Genomic DNA, 17,702 nt, shown 5'->3' on the forward strand with positions numbered 1-17,702 from the left:
GGTCTTGGTACTGGATGTGAATCTGCCTTCCCCAGGGTGCTGCCCCCGTTCCTCAGGCACCGGCTGAGCCCAGCGATGGTGTATGCCCATCTTTTTGTAGATACTGGCCCTCCAGGTAGGGGTATAATGTTGCTGGATTTGCAGGTAGGGGTTATATATCTGACTTGGGTCCGTGGGGAACTTGGGAGAAATGGAGAAACTGGTTAGAGGTGGATATGGTTTGGATGGAAAGGCTCTTTCCTCCTTCATGGCCTGGCTTGCTATGATGTTGGAGAAGTGGCATCAAGACCCGAGGACATCCCCATCCCTGGGTCTCCCTGGCTCCCTGCTGAGAGCCAGAGGGTGCTGCAAAGAGGTGCCAACAGCAGCTCTTCTTTGCAAGCCTGACACCTCAAGCAGTGTCTGTAAGAGAAGAGAAAGCAACCCCAACCTTAACAAAAGTAACAGACGGGGAGAAAAGATCCTTGTTCATTCCCATTTCACTAATAGAAAATATTTAAGTGCTGAAACCCCCTCTGTATGGCTGCTTAGTGTGCAGGACCTGTGGGTTCCCATGCAAACCGGAGAGGTTTTCTTGCTGTAGCATTGGCTCCTGATGGATTTCCCTGCTGGGAGGCAGAAAAATCTTAAATGAACGACTGGCAGAGCTTATTGCAAAGGGTGCTTCACCTCAGTTCCTGGGAGGCTGGTACAAGGTTGTTGGTTTGGGATTATTTACAACACAAGGCATTTTTCCATGGGCAATGTGTGTTTCCGTGCATCCAGGATGCAAAGGAAAGTAAACTGAGGGGCAGTGGATAACCAGAGCATCATTTTCTGATTGATAGTGGCTGGAATCAGATCTGTAATGGGCCCTTGGCTGATTTTGGAGGGGCGTTGAACGCAGTGCTCGCTGCTCAGCCCCTCGTCTAGGCAAGCTCCTGCCTGGTGGAAAGGTCACTTCAGACCTGTAAATTTAAACAGGTCAGAAGGCAGCTGGGATCTAATCCAAAACAGTAGGACAGTGTGAAATATCCTCCTGGAGGGCTTCCCTGCTCTGCTGGATGCAAATCTGAAGCATTTTGCACAGGGCAGGCTGCCGGCAGTGGACAGGGTGCTGGGATCCCACATCTGAGGGGATCGCGGGCTTGTCTATAGGGTCTTGCTCAGATGGTGAGTGGTTCCTTTCTGCCACTGCCAAGCAGGACGCCAGGCACCAGAGGGGTTAATGGCTCTCTGCATTCCTGGGAGCCTCCTTTGCTGCTCACCGGCACCACGAGCCTGCAAAAGGATGTGCTGCCTGGGTGAGATTTTGGGAGTGGATGTTACGAGACGATTGAGAAAACGTTGTTTGCTCCCCGTGGTTGTCATTATGTCCTGCTGGTACCCTTGCCTCCGGGCGTGTGAGCAGGCCCTGATCCCACGCTGTGGTGGGGCCAGCCTGAGATACGAGGGGATGTTAATGCAAAACCCATCAGCTGCACTGACAGCGCAGGAATACCTGTGTCTATCCCCTACAGGCTGGATTAACGTGCCTTCCTTTTTATCCCTGCAGGAAAGAGTTATTCCCTCTGCTTTTGTTTCAGAGCAGCGCCCTGGTTCAGACTCTCCCCCTGCACCAGCCCTGCACGGGAGCGCTGAGGTTCCCTGGAAATACCGTGATGGGAAGGAGCTGTGAAATGGCAGACGTCGCCGTGCACTGATGGCACACGGAGACCTGCGGGCTGCCAGGAGCCACTTTAGCAGACAAGTGCAGGTTGAACAAGCCAGAAGCCGGCACCAGCCCCTGGAGCGCTCTCTGTGCCCCAGCACCTTGCGGCTGGTTTCTGTTCTCCTTCGGACTCATTGCTCCAGGGGGGTTTCGAGGGGCTCCCCGTGGGAGTCCCAGCCAAGATTTCCAGCCCTGACTGTGGATTTTGAGTGCTTTGAGGGGTGAAGCAGGGTTTGTGATCAGGGGAGCGGGACCTGTGTGGGATGGGGCAGCTGGGCACATCTCTGTCTCGGTCTTTCAATAGCATAGCAATGTGTTCTATTAGCTAATATGTTTATCCATTGATTTGATCTGCCAGAGACCTTTTCACTTAAGGTTTTAAAGGACCTTGTGGTGATGTGTCGCCAATGGTAGAGACAGATGGGTTTGGGTGGAATTAACCCAAGCCCCTAGCTGAGCCATGACCTTGGGAACAGCCTACGAGGGCCTCCTGGCACGCAAGACTCGAGCCAGAGGTTCCCCATGAGGGCCAGGGCAGGTGATGGGAATGGGAATCAAGTTAGGTTAGCAACTGGATCATTTTAAATCCTTGTTGGGATCTGGTGCCATTAAAACAGATTAAACCTTGCACTGAATATGTGAAGTTGGGATAAAGCAAAGCCAGACCCCCCGGCTGGGATCCTGCATGGCTTCATTAATGAGAGGAAGCAAAATTAACACTGGGCAAGTCGATTTTTCACTGCTGCTGTTGGATAAAGTTTAGCTCGGAGGACTTTTTAACCTTAAAACAGACGTCTTCAGGTCTGGGCTAAATTATGCCTCCACAGGCTGTCATTATATCATAAAAGGAGCAGGTAATTTTAACATTTTTGAACAATTGCCCAGATTAAGTTTGCTAAAGAAGAAACTTCTGTGAATGTTCATGGACGCATAGAGGAAACCAGAACTGGAATGCTTTGATTTATGAGTGGGGCCGGGGATGCCCGGGAATGAGCGGGTCCTTGGACAGCCTACACACGAGAGCAGGAGGCTTAAAAGACCTGCTGAAATGCTTTGTGGTCTGAGGATTTCTCTGCTGTACTGATTCATCTCCGATTATCAAACAGAACACAAATTCCTTCGTAATGACATGTGAGTGAGTGTATTACCAAAGAAGCCAGCTGATGAATTCAGGGCACGAGGGATATGGTGGATGGTCCTTCGGTTTTTGGGGAGGACTTGGGTGCCTTTGGATGCTGATGTGACTCATGGAGTTTTCTGCAGCCTGCAGAGCTTGTGATGCTGTTTTATGCTCACTGGAGATGTGGCCATGGAACCAAAAGGCATTTTTAAGAAGTAAAGCAGCCTCCTTGTGGGTAGGCTGGTGACACACTTTGAAAAATAGCCATATCCCCCATAGAGGAAAAGGGAAACCCCAAAACAGCCCTAAATGACAGCCCTGTGAGCAGCATGTTGTGAAGACAGGGCCATGTGTAACTATTCACTCTTTGACTTTTCCAAGGGTGGGGGGAGCAGAAAAGGAGAGACATCATGTGTTGCTGTGCTCCAGGTTACCCACATTTTTATACCCCAGTAAATCCTGACTCCTTGAGGGCTGGCGTCTGCACAACCCACGCCCCGAGGTGGTGGTGACAGCAGGGGAAGTGTCTCGGCCCCATTTTGGGAGCGCAAACGGCAGCGCAGGCTGTGCAGGATCAGTCCTGGGATGGTGTTGGGACCTCGCTCTGCTGCCACTGACGTCGGGCGGGAGCACCCGGGGAGCTGGCTGGAACAGAGCTAGGAACACCCTTTGCTGGTGTGAATTAGGTTAGAGCGTGGTGCCGGGAGGGAGGGGGAATTCATTAAAATGCCACCACATGTGGAGTGAGGTTATAACTGATTTTGAGTGAGTGCAGCTGACAATCTGAAAATATATTTTCCCCTCTAAAGAGTTTTTATTCTTTCAGCTCTGCCTCGCTGCAGCCTTCAAATACCACAGATGTACATACAGGCGATGGTCTTGCATTGGCACGAGCTTCTCCCAGTAGTGATACAAAGCAGACCAAGGCACTACCAACTGTAGTAAGCTATTTAAAGAAAGATGCTGCTTTGCTATCGCTTGGGTCTTTGCTCAGTGGGAAGTAAGTGGCATTTTCCAGCTTTTGCAGCAACAGTTTCTTTTCTTTGTAGTTTCATGCTGTTCTGCTGTTGGTTTATTCAGGAGTAGCCCAAGCAAAAAGCATCCCAGCTCTCAGCAGGCAACATAAATTCAGCTCCTGGAGCTGCGGGAACCTTTTTTGGAGATGCTCCTCAGATGCAGTTGCACAGGCAAGCCCTCACGGTTTAATACCACATTGCTAAATTTAACACCATGCACATCCTTGGCCTGTTTGGGTGGTGGGGTTTAGCGTAACCCTGCTCTGAGCTCAGGAAAGCTGCAGCTGTTACCCTTGTTCGACTGACATGAAGGAGCCCATCTTGGCCTGATGGTGTTCTTGGGTGGCTGAGCACCCACCCGGCACTGAATTGCTCTTTGCTTTAATCCCTGCAAAGCCAGGTGCCACAACTGCATCAAAACGGCTTTAACTCTGGGTGCCACTGTCACCCCCTCCTCACCCAGGGATTTCTTTGAGCTCGGGTACCACCGCATAGCCCTTTCCAAAGGCAAAGCCCAGCTTGGAGTGGGAGGCCCTTCCTGGAGCACCCTGGAGAGCCATGTCCTAAAGTGGTTCCGCTCTCCTACCTCTTTTGCCATCCCTGTCAGGCAGAGGGGATCCTCCTCCCCAGGACAAAAACCATGATTTAGTGGTGGCTGTTGGGTTTCATTTTTTTTAAAGGGGGGTAAAATACTTCCACTAAAATCCACTCAGAGCAGGAGGAGCCAAAACAACCCAAACAAACCCATTACAATGCCCCTCTCCTGCAGCTGCCTCATCCTCTCCTGTGCCAGGGAAGGACTTCCCAGTGGAATGGGCTCCTCTCGCTGTGATTTAGGACCCATCTCCCCACGAAGCTCTCGCTGAGCCAAGCAAGAGCACAGATCCTGTGCTGTCAATGTTATTCTGCAAAACAGCTGCTTATTTCTGCTTAATCCCTTTCCAAACAGATAGACTTAAACCAGAAAAGTTTGGTTTTATGCGAGCCTGTGCAAGAAGCTGTCCTGAATCATAGCTCTGGGTAGATGGGCTCTTGTGGGGTTTGTAAAATACTGAGCACCTTCTTGGCAGAGTCACAGTGAATAAGAGTCAGTAAAAGAATTGGCCTGGCCTCCTGGGGAAGGGGGGGCTTCTGGCCCAGCTCGTTCCCAGCAGTGCTGTGGCAGCATTGTGGAAAAGGGCTTGCAGCTGAATTTAAGTGGGGGAAATGCTCAATATTTAGACTGATGAAGTAAGGGAAAAATGCCTCTGTGGAAAGGGTGGCCCCAAAAGGTGTTTCTGTGGGAAACTGGGAAATTACATGCATGTGTTGCTGCTGTTGGTTAAGGTGTCCAGTACCTGGATCCAGCCTGGGCTCTCCTCTTGCGGCCCTGGTTGCCAGGACAGCTCATTTCTCCCAAAATCGCAGGGAGGCCAGGAGAGATAAACATCCATGTGTCCGATGTTGCCTGTGTAAGTGGGGACCTGTTGTGCTGGGATGTCTGGAGGTTGATCTGACGCGAGTCCTCAGCTGCAGGGACCATGGTGAACATCATGGGGACACTGGAAATCTCCCTGGCTTGGAGTTAAACCTTTGCTGCTGCCTTGGCCATGTGAATGCAGGGTCAAACCTGGCCTGACCCAGCTTTGTGGATGGGTGATGGTTCGAAACAACCATCTGGGTATCACCTTATCCCTGGAGAGAGCACCCCTTTGTGGCAATTTGGACCCATGTGTGCAGACACAGTTGAAACTCTAAGGAACCTGGCAGCAAGGTGACATTTTAATTAAATATCTCTCTCTCTCTCTCATGAAGAACCTCATGAATTTCCCCCTGGAAAACAAGTGCACAGAAAATCAAAGCTGTGGGTCACCCCATTGAAGCCAGGTCGTCAGAAGCTGAGCACAAGCTGCAGAAGAGCAGCCAAGATGAGCTGGGGAAGCTTCGCTGCGGAGCTGCACTGCTATGGGACAGCATGGCCTGTTGGAGCCAATGGAGGAGGAAAACTTCCTAACCATGTCAGTGCTGGTTGGGGTGGCTGCCAGGGCAGGGCTGGGAGAAGGAGGGCTGGTGAGCTGCAGATATCACAGGTAGGACTTCAGATGTCAGGTCTGGGGAAGCGCACACGTACACGTGCAACCAGCACGTGTGGACACCAGTGTGGGCAGCCTGTCTCCGAACATGTGCCTCGAACACAGCTGCCAGCGCACACCCGCCTGCACAGCCGCAAAGCAGCCCCTGCGGGCACGAACTGCCTTGCTTATCCCTGCCTGGTCCAAGTTGCATTTTCTACCCCTTCCCTGTACGTGGCCGCACCTCGTGGATGTGACCGTGTCTTCTGGCTGGGTTGGGAGCAGCCCCGGTCCAGCCCCAGTCCTGGTCCTGCCTTTGGTCCAGCTACTGGAAGGCCATGGAGGGGAAAGCTTGGAGGAAATGGGACTGGAAGGCCTTTCTGGCAGTGCAAGCTGAGCGCAGGCTGGAGGAGGGGGACCATGGGTAGGACTTTCCTTAATTCCAGCTCCAGCGGCATCCGGGCATTGCTGGTGCTGTGCTGCCGTGGGAGGGTGGAGGGCTGGGATTTGCCCACCAAGGCTCTGGCACGAGACTCAACCAGCCCAGGTATTGGCATTGCCCCTCACTAATCCCTCCCCTAAACCACAGTCCTGACCCCCTCCCCAGCCCCACGCTATGGTCCCATGGGCATGTGGGAAGTGGTGGGGCATCTGCAGGAATCCTCACAGTCTTCCTCCAACCAGTATTGGGTTTTCAAGCTAGTGGAAAGGAAATGACAGCAGGAGCTGGGGCCAAATGCTGTGGGGTGCACAGCCCTCTGCCCCGGCTGGAAGCTCCTGCCATTTGCCCTCAGTCCAGGTGTGGTTTCTTTTTATTCTGCACAAAGCAGCTCCCACATGAGCCCATAAAGCAGTGGCAGCCACTTTGGAAAATGCCAAAAGGATCTGAAACAGGAGAACGGGTGTGTGGAGCTAGAGGAATTCCTCCTGCAAGGCCTTGGTGGCATAGGAAGAGAGGCGTGGCGGGTGGCTAGCAGGGCTGCAGAGCATCCGCCGTGGGGCACCTTGCCCCATGCCACTTCCCGGGGGAGAGCGATAAGCTGTGATGCTGGCAAACAGCTTGGTGGTCCAGCTCGGGGAGGGCGGGAGGATGCTTGTGTCAGCTGTAGAGCAGAGAGGCTCCTGCCAAAGTCTCCCCAGGGCTAACGCAGGGCTGCCTTTGCCTGGCAAGCATTTGATGCCAATCAATGGGGATGCTGGTGCTCCCAGGACATTTCCGTAACTTGGACCAAGCACAGGCATCAAAAATAAGATAAGACAAAAATAATTCCAAATCAGGCTTGCCTCTTAAAAGCAATGAATAACCTTGAGCAGATGCTGGCACATTCTTAATTGCGTTATCTATCAGCAGGGCTGCACAGTGCTGGGAGGGCAAACACACTGACCCCATCTTGCTGGGAAATGGGGCTTCAGCTTCTTCTGGTTTTTAGACTCCCATCCTGCCCCAAATCCAGCAGAGCTCTCCAGAAACATGCCGTCCATGGGCAGCACAGCTGAGCTGCCTGTCTGAGGACATGCTCTGCAGCCTGAGGGCACTGCTTGTTGCCTGACTTCTGTATCATCCAGAGCACTCGGAGGGCGAAGTTTTGCTCTAAAATACAAAATCTTGAATCCCTCTTCCCAAAAGCTGTCATACTGGTGCTTTCTTCACTTCCATGATGCAGGTTCTTGGGGAGAAGCCTCCTGCAGCCCAGCATGCTCATTTTGCAGCCACCTTCCCTGCCCATAGGATTTCAGGGCTTTGCATCCCAGTTGGGGTGTGACTCATGGGATGCCACAGCTGTTGGGGTATCCCAAAAGCAAAGCCAGCTGGAGCCTCTGTGCCCAAGAAGGAGAAACCTCTGGGAAGGTGTTGAGCAGAGCAGGCTTTGTTCTCCTTACAACTGCTCCCGGCTGCTTGGCCGCCCACCCATACAGACCTGTGAGGTGGGCTCAAGAGGCAGCTTCCCCAGCAATGGGTGACTACTCTTGGGTCTCAGGTATCAGCAGCCCCAGCTGGTGGTAAGAAAGTTGATGGAAGGCGAGCCATATCTGCTCGCTCTGACGGCAGTAAAAGTATTTCTGGAGTAGTGCCCTCGCCAGAGTAAATTGTTGGCAAACACACGCTAATTCTCTTTTCATAAACAAAGCGAAGGAGATAAAAGCAGCAGCCTCGGCTGCCTCCGCCTTCTCCCTCTAGCACTGTGCCTTGCACCCTTGCACGCCCAGTCCCACATCTGGAGCTCATTGGGGGCAGCTGCTGGGAGGATGCGGATGGGAACCAGCTGAGCCTCCCTTTCCACGCTGCCGCCAGGTCCGAGCGTGGTCCTCGGGAGGGCGTGTGCAAGCGGGGCCCCGCACGGGCTGGGGAGCTTGGTTCAGATCGACGGTGGGAGATGAAGCATCGAAAAGCAGGGTGGTTTGGTCAACCTGTAAGCAGATATGTGAGGTGGCTGCCCTGTATTTTTAATGGCCAAAATAGCTTCAGATTTCCTCTTGGTCATTCATCCCGCTCAAACAACAGTGGCCAAATGCTGGGAAAAAGTGCTTCTTGTTAGATCTTGTGTGTCTCCTGAATTTTGTCCTATCCCTGGCACAAACCTGAGATGGGCACCACAAGCAGGGTGTTTCCCTCAGGCTCTGCAAAGAGGTGGTCACCTTGGGAGCAGCTTCCCAAAGCTTTGCCTTTGGGAAGTTGTTATTAGAAAGGCTGATTTGAACCCTTTTTTTGCAGAGAAGTGTCACTGCAGATGGATTTCTCAATGCAGAAAGATTTTAGCAGGGTGGGGAGAAAAAAAAACCTGCGTGGCCACAATGGAAATGTTTACATTTTCCATTTGCAAGAGGAACCTTTTCCATTTCGGGGTTGGAAGTGACTTCTATTTAGAAACTTGAGGACAGCTAAGTACAATGCAAAAATAAACAGCAAAATAGCCCAATTTGCTGCAGCCCAAAATGAAGTGTTTTGAAATCAATGAAACAGAGCCCACTGGCTGGCCCCAGATGAGATCTCAGGAAGTGGCATAGACACCTCGGCTGATCCTTGGCTCTACCAAAGCCTTCCCAGGGCATCATACAATGGATCCTGCCATTGGTTTTGGGCAAGATTTTAGGAGCTGAGCCCATGGTGCTCACCTGGAGTTACCATGGACTTGTCAACCCTGTGGAGGAATGGTGTTTTATCCCAGGCTGCGTACGGCGGATGGCAGCTGGGGGCTGTCCCAGCAAGGGAGTGCGCCTGCCCCGCCCCAGCTCCCCACCTCGCTCCCTTCCATCGGGGTTTGCTTTGAGCTTTCCTGACAAACTCCTGCCGGGGTGCTGGTTTTCATTAGCTGGGGGAGGGCGGTTCGCTGCCTTGTTGGCTTTTCCACGTCTGCCCCATCCTTAGGGAAGGCTTGAGGAAATAACTTCAGCCAAGCATGCTGGGGCAACTTGAAAATGGTCCCCTCTGCAAGAGTCAAATTAGAGACCGGTGTGTCCTGGGTTATTCTTTACAACCTGAGACCTGATGTCCTTCAACTGCACCTTTATTTGTTTATCTAGATTTCCTCTGAAACCAGAGATGTGTTGCTAGCATGGTCTTCATTATAATTTTATTAGTTACATTTCCAGCTACTTGCTGGAAATTTTCCTCTTCTAGACCCTCCCTTTGCCTTTTCTTGGAAAAAAAATAGATGTTGTGGTAACAGGGGGTCACTGCCCAAATCTGCTTTCTTCTGGCAACCAAAGCGTGCAGCTGGAGACCTGGAATGAGCTGCAAGCTGGCCGTCTCCAGGGCGCAGCTCTGCCTTTCCAAAGGATGCTTTGCGAGGGTGTGGCCAGTGTCTGGTAAGACCCACTCTTCCTCTTCTCTGTTTTGGGTCGTTATCTCATGTGTGGGGAGCTGCGACTTGGCTTTGCAGCCCCCGAGACACCAGGGTCCTGCCTGTCGGTGGCTATAGCTGAGCTGCAGGGCGTGAAGGGACTCAGGGAGCCGACGGGAGCTACGTGTGGTTCAGTGGAGGAGATGGCAAGTTGCTGCTTGAGGTAACCTCTGTCTCACCCACAACTCTGACTGTGCATCCTGTGTTAGGTACCTGGACCCACACCTGAACCTCAACTTCATCAAACCCAAAGGAATGACTGCATTTTTGTCTCCTGTTCTCACACTAAATGATTCTCAGCCCTTCGCCATTTTTAAATATTTTTACTTTTTTTGTTTTTTTTTGGTGGAGACCCACGGCAGACAACTGACAAATCAGCCTTAATCCACCTGAACTGCTAAATCTCTCAGTAATCCCTCCCCAGCACTGCTCCGACGCTGCTCCCCTACAACAGACCTTCTTGGTACCATTCATTAATCAGCGTCTTTGGCTCCCGGGTGCCTCATGGTACGTGTCTATGCAGGGAAACTCTCTCATTTATAAAACTTGGGGGCCTCCCACAGTTTCCCATTCCCTGTGACCCCGGTGAGGGGGGTCAGTGCACAGAGTAAACTGGTTGAGAGGGAAGGTCCTAATATTTATATGGAAAGCCATTAGCAGGCAATATCTTATCTACCTTCTGTTTTGAAGTGGAGGCTTGGGCGATGGCAGGGCGATGGGTAGCATTGGAGCTGCCTCTGAAATGCCCCAACGTGCTCTGTTTTGCCATCCGTGCTCATGGCTGGGTTATAGCACATTCTTAATGTTGTGGGACGAGAGCAGTGAGTGCGGAAAGATTTCAGCGAGGGAAAAAAGAGCTTAGATCCTCACTTGATGAATTTTAAAGCCAGATAAAAGCTCCCAAATCTACCTTGATACCTCCTGGAGTGGTGTGTTTTAGCCAGCTGGTCCCTGTGTGGATGATGTCCTTCCAGCCCAGCTGGAGGATGGAGTGGTCTTTCCTGGTCTTAAAAATGATAAACCTATGAAATAGCCGTTGTCTTGTGAACTCCCCTGAGCCTTCCCCAGATGTTGAACACAACTTTGAACACAGAGGTGGTCAAATCTTATTTTCTCCGGTGGAAACCATCTTGGAGAGCCTCTGTGCTGGATGTAAAAAAAGGCAGGGAAGAACCGAAGATGAAAGTGAAGATATAGCAAGTGCAATTCCTGCAGGACTTTTCACATGAGCAAAGAGGTGGGAACTCCCTGGGAAGGCAGGCACATAGGAGTCCAGCAGGTATATGGGTGCTGGGTGGGCAAAATATTGAACTGCAGCACTGTCACAGACTGCATATCTTCAGGAAATGTGGCAAAAAGCAAGCCAGAACCAAATTAAACAATGAGGCAGTGGGATTCCAAATTTGCTGGTGGTTTATTCTTAACATCTCCAGCAAAAAGAGCCCTCTGCTCCCGGCCTGCTGTGCAGCTGTGGATATAACTTTGTAGTACCCTTTTTTTCAAGTCCATATCCTCCCAGGGTGCTGGGATTCCAGACTGGGCTGGGAATGGGAACAGAAGTGTAGATGTAACGAAAGTCATTGGAAGCAGCGAAGCTGTTGGCAGAGGGCTGACCTCCAGTCAGCAGCTTCATGGTAGCATTCAGCATATAGACTCTGGGCACTTTGTCGATGCTGGGCATAGACGGGGGAGGACAGTGGGGCTGAAGCAGCTGTTGGGACTCCATGAGCTCTAACAAATCTCACAGTGGTTATCCCTTAGTTCAAAAGCCGTCAGGGCTATCCAGGCACAGGCTGGAAAAGCCTTTGAGGGGGGAAAACTGACCTCACCACGTAGTTCTACAAAGCTGAGAAGAGCAAATTCCCAGAGCCAAGAGCATGGTTGCTCCCTCTTTCTTCTCCTCTCTCCAAGCCTGACGTGGGATGGGTTTGTGTGAGATGGAAGAAATGCTTCTAAACCAGGAAGCTGCCTGCTGGCAGCATTCAGCTTGCATGTGCACTAGAAATGATCACTTAAAAATCAGGCCCTCCCTCACACCAGGGATGTTTCTATGTTCCCATGTAGCTTTTGTTCTACTTAACTGTCCGGGCCTGTCTCTTTGGATTGTTTGTACCAAGATGGATTTCGGAGGTGTTACTATTTGCAGTTGCTGAAATCCTACCCTGACGCCATCACATGCTGATTACTAAATGCTGAGAAATGTAGGATCTTGGCTCTTGACCTGGGAAAGGCACTTAATGATTTCAAGGAACGGGCAGGATGGGGACAGCTGGGGGGAGCAGCACACCATGTGTTGGGCTGCTACCGAATCAGGGAAGGGAGCATAAGTTGTCATAGGGAACAGAGCTTTTTGCTGAGTTTACGGAAGCACTTGGGCATGCTGGAGACACATAACATCCCTGATTCCCAAAGCTGATGGGGAAAAAGTAACTTGATTCCTCCCCAGAAGAATGCTGGAGCCTTTCAGTGCTGTGTGTGAACATGGCCTGGGCAAGCAGGGTCATTAGCGCTGGCATCCCTCTGGCACAGTTCAGCTCTAGGTGCAGCACAAGAAATTGTTTTTTTTTTTTTCTCTAGAAGGAAATAGCATGTTCTTGGGAATACAAACAGTTCACAATCTTCCTGCACCGCTCCCTGGCACTTTCCTGGAGGCAGTGGGGAGCAGCAGTGGGGCTGCCTGGCCTGGGCACCCCCAAGGAGTCGGACCCATTCCAAAGGGTGGTGGTGCTCCCCAGGAGGAGCTGTGGTCCTGGCGAATGCACAGGACTGGTGATATAATATATATATAGAGAAAAACCATGGGGCAGTCTGGGAAGAGACAGTGGTAATGAGGTTTGGCCCATCCAGGGAGGCAGATGGCTAAGGGGATGCAGGGTTTGTGGGGTTGCTGGTGTTCAGGGCTGGCTGCCAAGTTCGTGATCCCACCCCAGTCTCCCTACTGACATTAAAGGGCTCTGGATTAGGCATTGCTAAATTTGTTCTTGGTGGCTGGATCTTTCTGCTCTGCTGTTACTGGGCTGGGCCGTGAGGTGGGTCTAGCCTAGATCAGAAACTCATTGCTGGATGCCAACCAGGGCACAAGTTTATACGGTGAGGCACAAACAACATGGTAAGCATCTTAGGACCTGCTGTACATTTGGGGTTGGGCCCCTCCCATCTCCTTGATCTTCCTCCCTCACACTGGAAACCCACATGAGAAATTCAGCGGGGTGAGAGTGCCTATCGACATGTCTTTTATGTCTGTGCAGGCAAAAAGGCTGAGGGTGATGAAGGGGAGCATCAACAGTCATCGTGTTTGGACAAGACCTACCCATCCTACCCACTGAAGATCAGCTGCAGGTTTAGGACTACCACTGGATCCATGCTGGTATTTGCCTATTGATGATCATCTCCCAAAGCAGCTTTGTTCCTGGAAAGCCTCAACAAAATGTTCTGCAAGGGATGAGCAGGGAACAGTTGGAGACTGCAGCTGTAAGCACCCCGGGCAGAGCTCCCTGGTGAGTTCTCACAAAGGAATTCGGCATTCCTCCCTCTGCTTTGCTCTTTGCAGTCTGCCCAAAGCAACTGGAGCAGGGAAATGTAGTGTTGTTCCCTTGCAGACTCTGCAGAAGGTTTTCAAAGGAATTGGAGGTACATGGAGATCTTTTCCCAGTTAATTTTAATGCAAGTTTTAAATGCCTTGTTACTAGCAGAGATATATTGCTGATGGGGCTATGAGACATGTGCCCTGTCCTTTTGGAATCTCTGCCTTTTCTTGTAATGAGGTGTCTGATTAGACAAATGTTTCCAAGAACTCACCCCTTAGCTGTAGCCCTGGGCTATGGCTTTTCCTCACATGTTACTATGCAACAGGAAACTAAACGGAACCAGGGCGCAGATCTAAACGCTGCCCCATTATCATCTGTACTGCATACACCTTGGCACAATTTTAGCCCATGCCAAACAGCACCCTTCAAACAGCACCTACACATGGTCCAAGGATAGCCCAGGGCAGAGACCATTCCCAGGAAAAATCCCTGATGCAGCAGCAGATGACTGAGAAGCAGCAGGGATGGGAGTCAAGCTGGGTCACTTGGCCTCAGGGACAAAAACTAGTCTCTGGCCCATTTATTTAGCAATGTGGACAAATCCAGTGTGTTTGCAAATCCATCGTTGTGGATTGTCTGTTGTGGACTAACTAATTTGGTGACCTCTTTGAAGGTAAACGGTCTCAGCTGATGACCTGCTTGCATCCCTGAGTGAGCGACAGTCACCCCGTTGGCACAGGGAGTTCAGCCCTTGCATTTTCCTCTGCTCACCTGGGTGGGAGCTCAGCATCCGAAGCTCCGCTGCCACTGGCTGGGTCAGCAAGGGCTGTAACCAGGAAACTTCTCCAAAACACAGCATTATTTGTCTTCAGATGTAGAGATTACTGAGACTATTCATCATATAACAATAAGTCTTCATATCAACCGTGTTTGGTCCTGCCAGGTCTATTACCTGAACAGCCTCTTTGTTCTGTCCGTGCTATGACCTCACATCACCTTCTGGACTAAGTGATCTGTCACCTCGTGCCACTTGCAACAATTCTCAATTGCAGCTTTGTGGCTGTTTTCCATGGCTTCCCCACACTTGCTCATTTGTTTCATTGACATTAATTACCCATGCTGAGCTTAAGTTCCTTATGGTCCTGGTTTTCAGGGATACAAAAGTCTTGAATTTTACACCTGCCTGAAACCTCTTATCTGGTGCTACAGGATCCTTCAACTCAGGGCTTCCCATGGGGCTGGGAAACTCAAATCTTCTTTCTCTTCTACAGCCTTGAGTACTATTGCATGGAGACATGTCAGCATGCAGGCTCTTCATTTGTGCTGCTGGCTGCAGAGCTCATGGACCCTCCACAATAAAGCCGGCTAATGCCTGAACTTCACGACTGCATCTACCCCTGTAGGACAAGACTGTTCTCCTGAGGCTATCCAGTGTGGCTGGGCCACGTTCATGTTAGAGAAATCCTTTGGCTACCAAGGAGTGGCCAGATGCAGGCTACCTGTAGGGAGTGGTTGCTTGCCCTGGTAACTCCCAGATTGCACCTGGGTCCCATTTGGCATAGTGCTAGCTGGATCGTGCCAAAGTAGAGCCATGGACCATTCCAAATTTCAGCCTCTAGGTGAATTAAATCCTATGCCTATGCCCTTTTATTGTTTAAGTTACTAGTATAGGTGTAGCCTGTGCCTTGGGGAAAGGGCAAGAAGTCACAGTTTCTCAAGTGTGGAATTTCTAGGCAAGGCAGTTGAATGGCTGGTACCTCCTCAGGCCCAGGTGAGGAGCTGTGAGACCTCAGGCTTGCGTGGGCCACCCTGGGGTGGCCAAACCATGAGTTATGGTCCCCATCCCTCATGCCATGGTATATTCTTTGCTCTCACCTGTGCTGGAGTGCTCCCAGGTCTGCAGGAGGCACCTGCATATAATTCAGGTGACCTCCAACTCTGTCCCAGGAAACACACACCTGTTGGTAGATGCCTGGAAATGTAAAATCTTCCATCCCCCCTTGCACACCCAAAACACCCCAAACCTGCATTAAAATTATTTCTGTGAATTTAATTCCAGACCAACAATCCTTATTTACAGCTGAATGTATTTAAGCCTGATAATAACATATAATGGCTTTTTTATATCCCAGCCAAGTGCAGCCAAGCTCGATGTAAGATCAATTCACTCTGGCCATAGCAAACAAACAACATTTCCACGTCCACAGACTGTGATGTACAATACCTATTCATCTGGGCTGGAGACGATCCAAAGCATGGTCTGTGGTGCTGGACACAGGAGGGATCCCCCAGACAGTCTTGCTCAAGCACTTGTCTACTCCGAAGCTCATGATAACTGCTGAAGTCACCAATCCCAAGATGTGCTTTAGCTTGAGATCCTGGAAAGGTGACAAGGAATATGGCCTGGCATGGGGATGGAGGCAGCTGTGCCATGAAGCCCAGTAGCTGGCAGGGGGACTTGCAGACCTGATGCCTGCACCTCCAATCCATGCCAGCCTTGCCCATCCTTCCCAACAGAGCTGTCCTCCTGCAACACAAGGTAGAGAAGAAAGCATATCACCAGCAAATCCTGCGGACTGAGACTGGCAAAAGAAGCCGACTAGTACACGTACAGAGGTGCTTTCAGTGGTAAGGTATGCTTTAACCACAAACAACTTCCTGGCTGGGTTATTTGACTGTTCCTTAATTTGCCGAAGAGGAATCTGTCCTGGCTTTATTAACTTTTGTTATTGGGTGACAAGTTTCTGGTGGCAGCAAGTGGTACACACAGCTCAAGACACTGAAGAACACCTGGAACACACTGCTGATCTCTCCCTGTGTCTGCATTTTCTTCTCCTTTTTTCCTGGTTGTGTCATCCACTTCAATGCTTGCCTTCATGGCACACTTTCTCATCAGGACCAAGCCTGGAGGTAAGTTGCAACAATCCTTTCTTTTTTTGATCGGTATTGGAGGAGGAACCTGAGTCAGGCTGTGAGAGAGAGGCACCGGGTACAGGAGGGAGGGGGTCTGCAGACGTCTGTTTTCACCTGATTGCACGGAGGCTTCCCTCTGTTTTTTCATATCATGTCTGTATATATACATATATATATGTGTATATATGTCTATGTATGTGTATAGATACACACATATGTGTGTTTATGTATGTATAGGTACTGCTGATATACAGGATGAGGTGGCAGATGCCAAACCCACCAGTTTCTGCCGCAAATCCTGTTGTTGTGAGGGATCCTTACAGATACCCCTAAGACCGTGGTGGAGTGCACGTTGGTGCTATATGGGTTTCCTTGTCCTTAGGTCAATGTTGTAAATAAGAGGCAGATACCAAGCATACAATTCAGACTGTCCTGATGGACAGTCCTGATGACAGCAAAAGCAGCAAGACCTGGGCTTTGGGGCAGTGCCAGCAACTCCGTGCTCTTAGAGACCACAGCAAGTGGATCAGTAAAAGCAATGGGGTGCGGCAGACCTGAAAGGCCATGGCTATATCTGGTACAGAGGAGATGCCAACAGGATGCTGGTGATAAAAGCGCTGGTGGTGGTGCTATGGCAGAGACTGTGGGAAGTCAGGGGGTGGTGGTCATACAGTTGCTAGCTGTAGTTACTGTTCACAGGACACTGAAGAAAAACACAGAGGCCATTAATTAGTACAGATAAGCTGTTTTGAAACGTTCAATAAGGTCATCAACCAAAGTCAAGGAAACGTGTATAGTACAACCCTGCACACCAGAATGGTTTACAGGTAGCTGTCAGATGCCCCACAACCACAGGGAAAGGGAGCTCCCCCACCTGCCATCTATGTGTGACACTGACCTCAAAATCCAGTTAGTGATTCAAGGGCCCATTGGCCTGTTCTTCTGGTTCATGTCATCTTTTGGGAGACCCCCTTCAGGTCTTTCCTTATTGTGCCAACACACGTTCTTCTGAAGCTGGCATTTTGTTCCAGTTTTCCATGTGTGCAGGCAGTGTTGCCTGTGTGTTGCAGCCCCATGCGAAGCCCAAAGCTTGCCCCTGTGCTCCTGTCACCCTTCTGGGTTGGGCTGTGACGTGGGGGCGTATCTTTGCATGTAACAGGATTTGTGCTGAGGGCCCCTTGGTTGCTTCCTTGGAGGGGCCTGTAGCCCTTGGGCATGGTCCGACTTCTCCATGCCCCCCACCCTTTTGGTACCCCTCTGCCCTTGTGAAGTTTCTGCCCACCCCAGATGTGGTAAAGTGGGGGACCCCAGCCTGGCCATTTTACATCTATGTTTTTATGGCTATAGGTTTTTAATCTCTATAGCTATAAATATATATATGTGTGTATATATATATATAAAAAAATAAATATATACACAGCTATACATATTTAGGAAATATAAAAACCAGTGTATCTATGTCATAGAATCATATAATAGTTTGGGGTGGAAGGGATCTTAAAGATCATCTAGTCTGACCCCCCTGCCATGAGCAGGGTTACCT

The sequence above is a fragment of the Phalacrocorax aristotelis genome, chromosome W (genome assembly GCF_949628215.1).
Source record: "Phalacrocorax aristotelis chromosome W, bGulAri2.1, whole genome shotgun sequence".
Classification (NCBI taxonomy): Eukaryota; Metazoa; Chordata; class Aves; order Suliformes; family Phalacrocoracidae; genus Phalacrocorax; species Phalacrocorax aristotelis.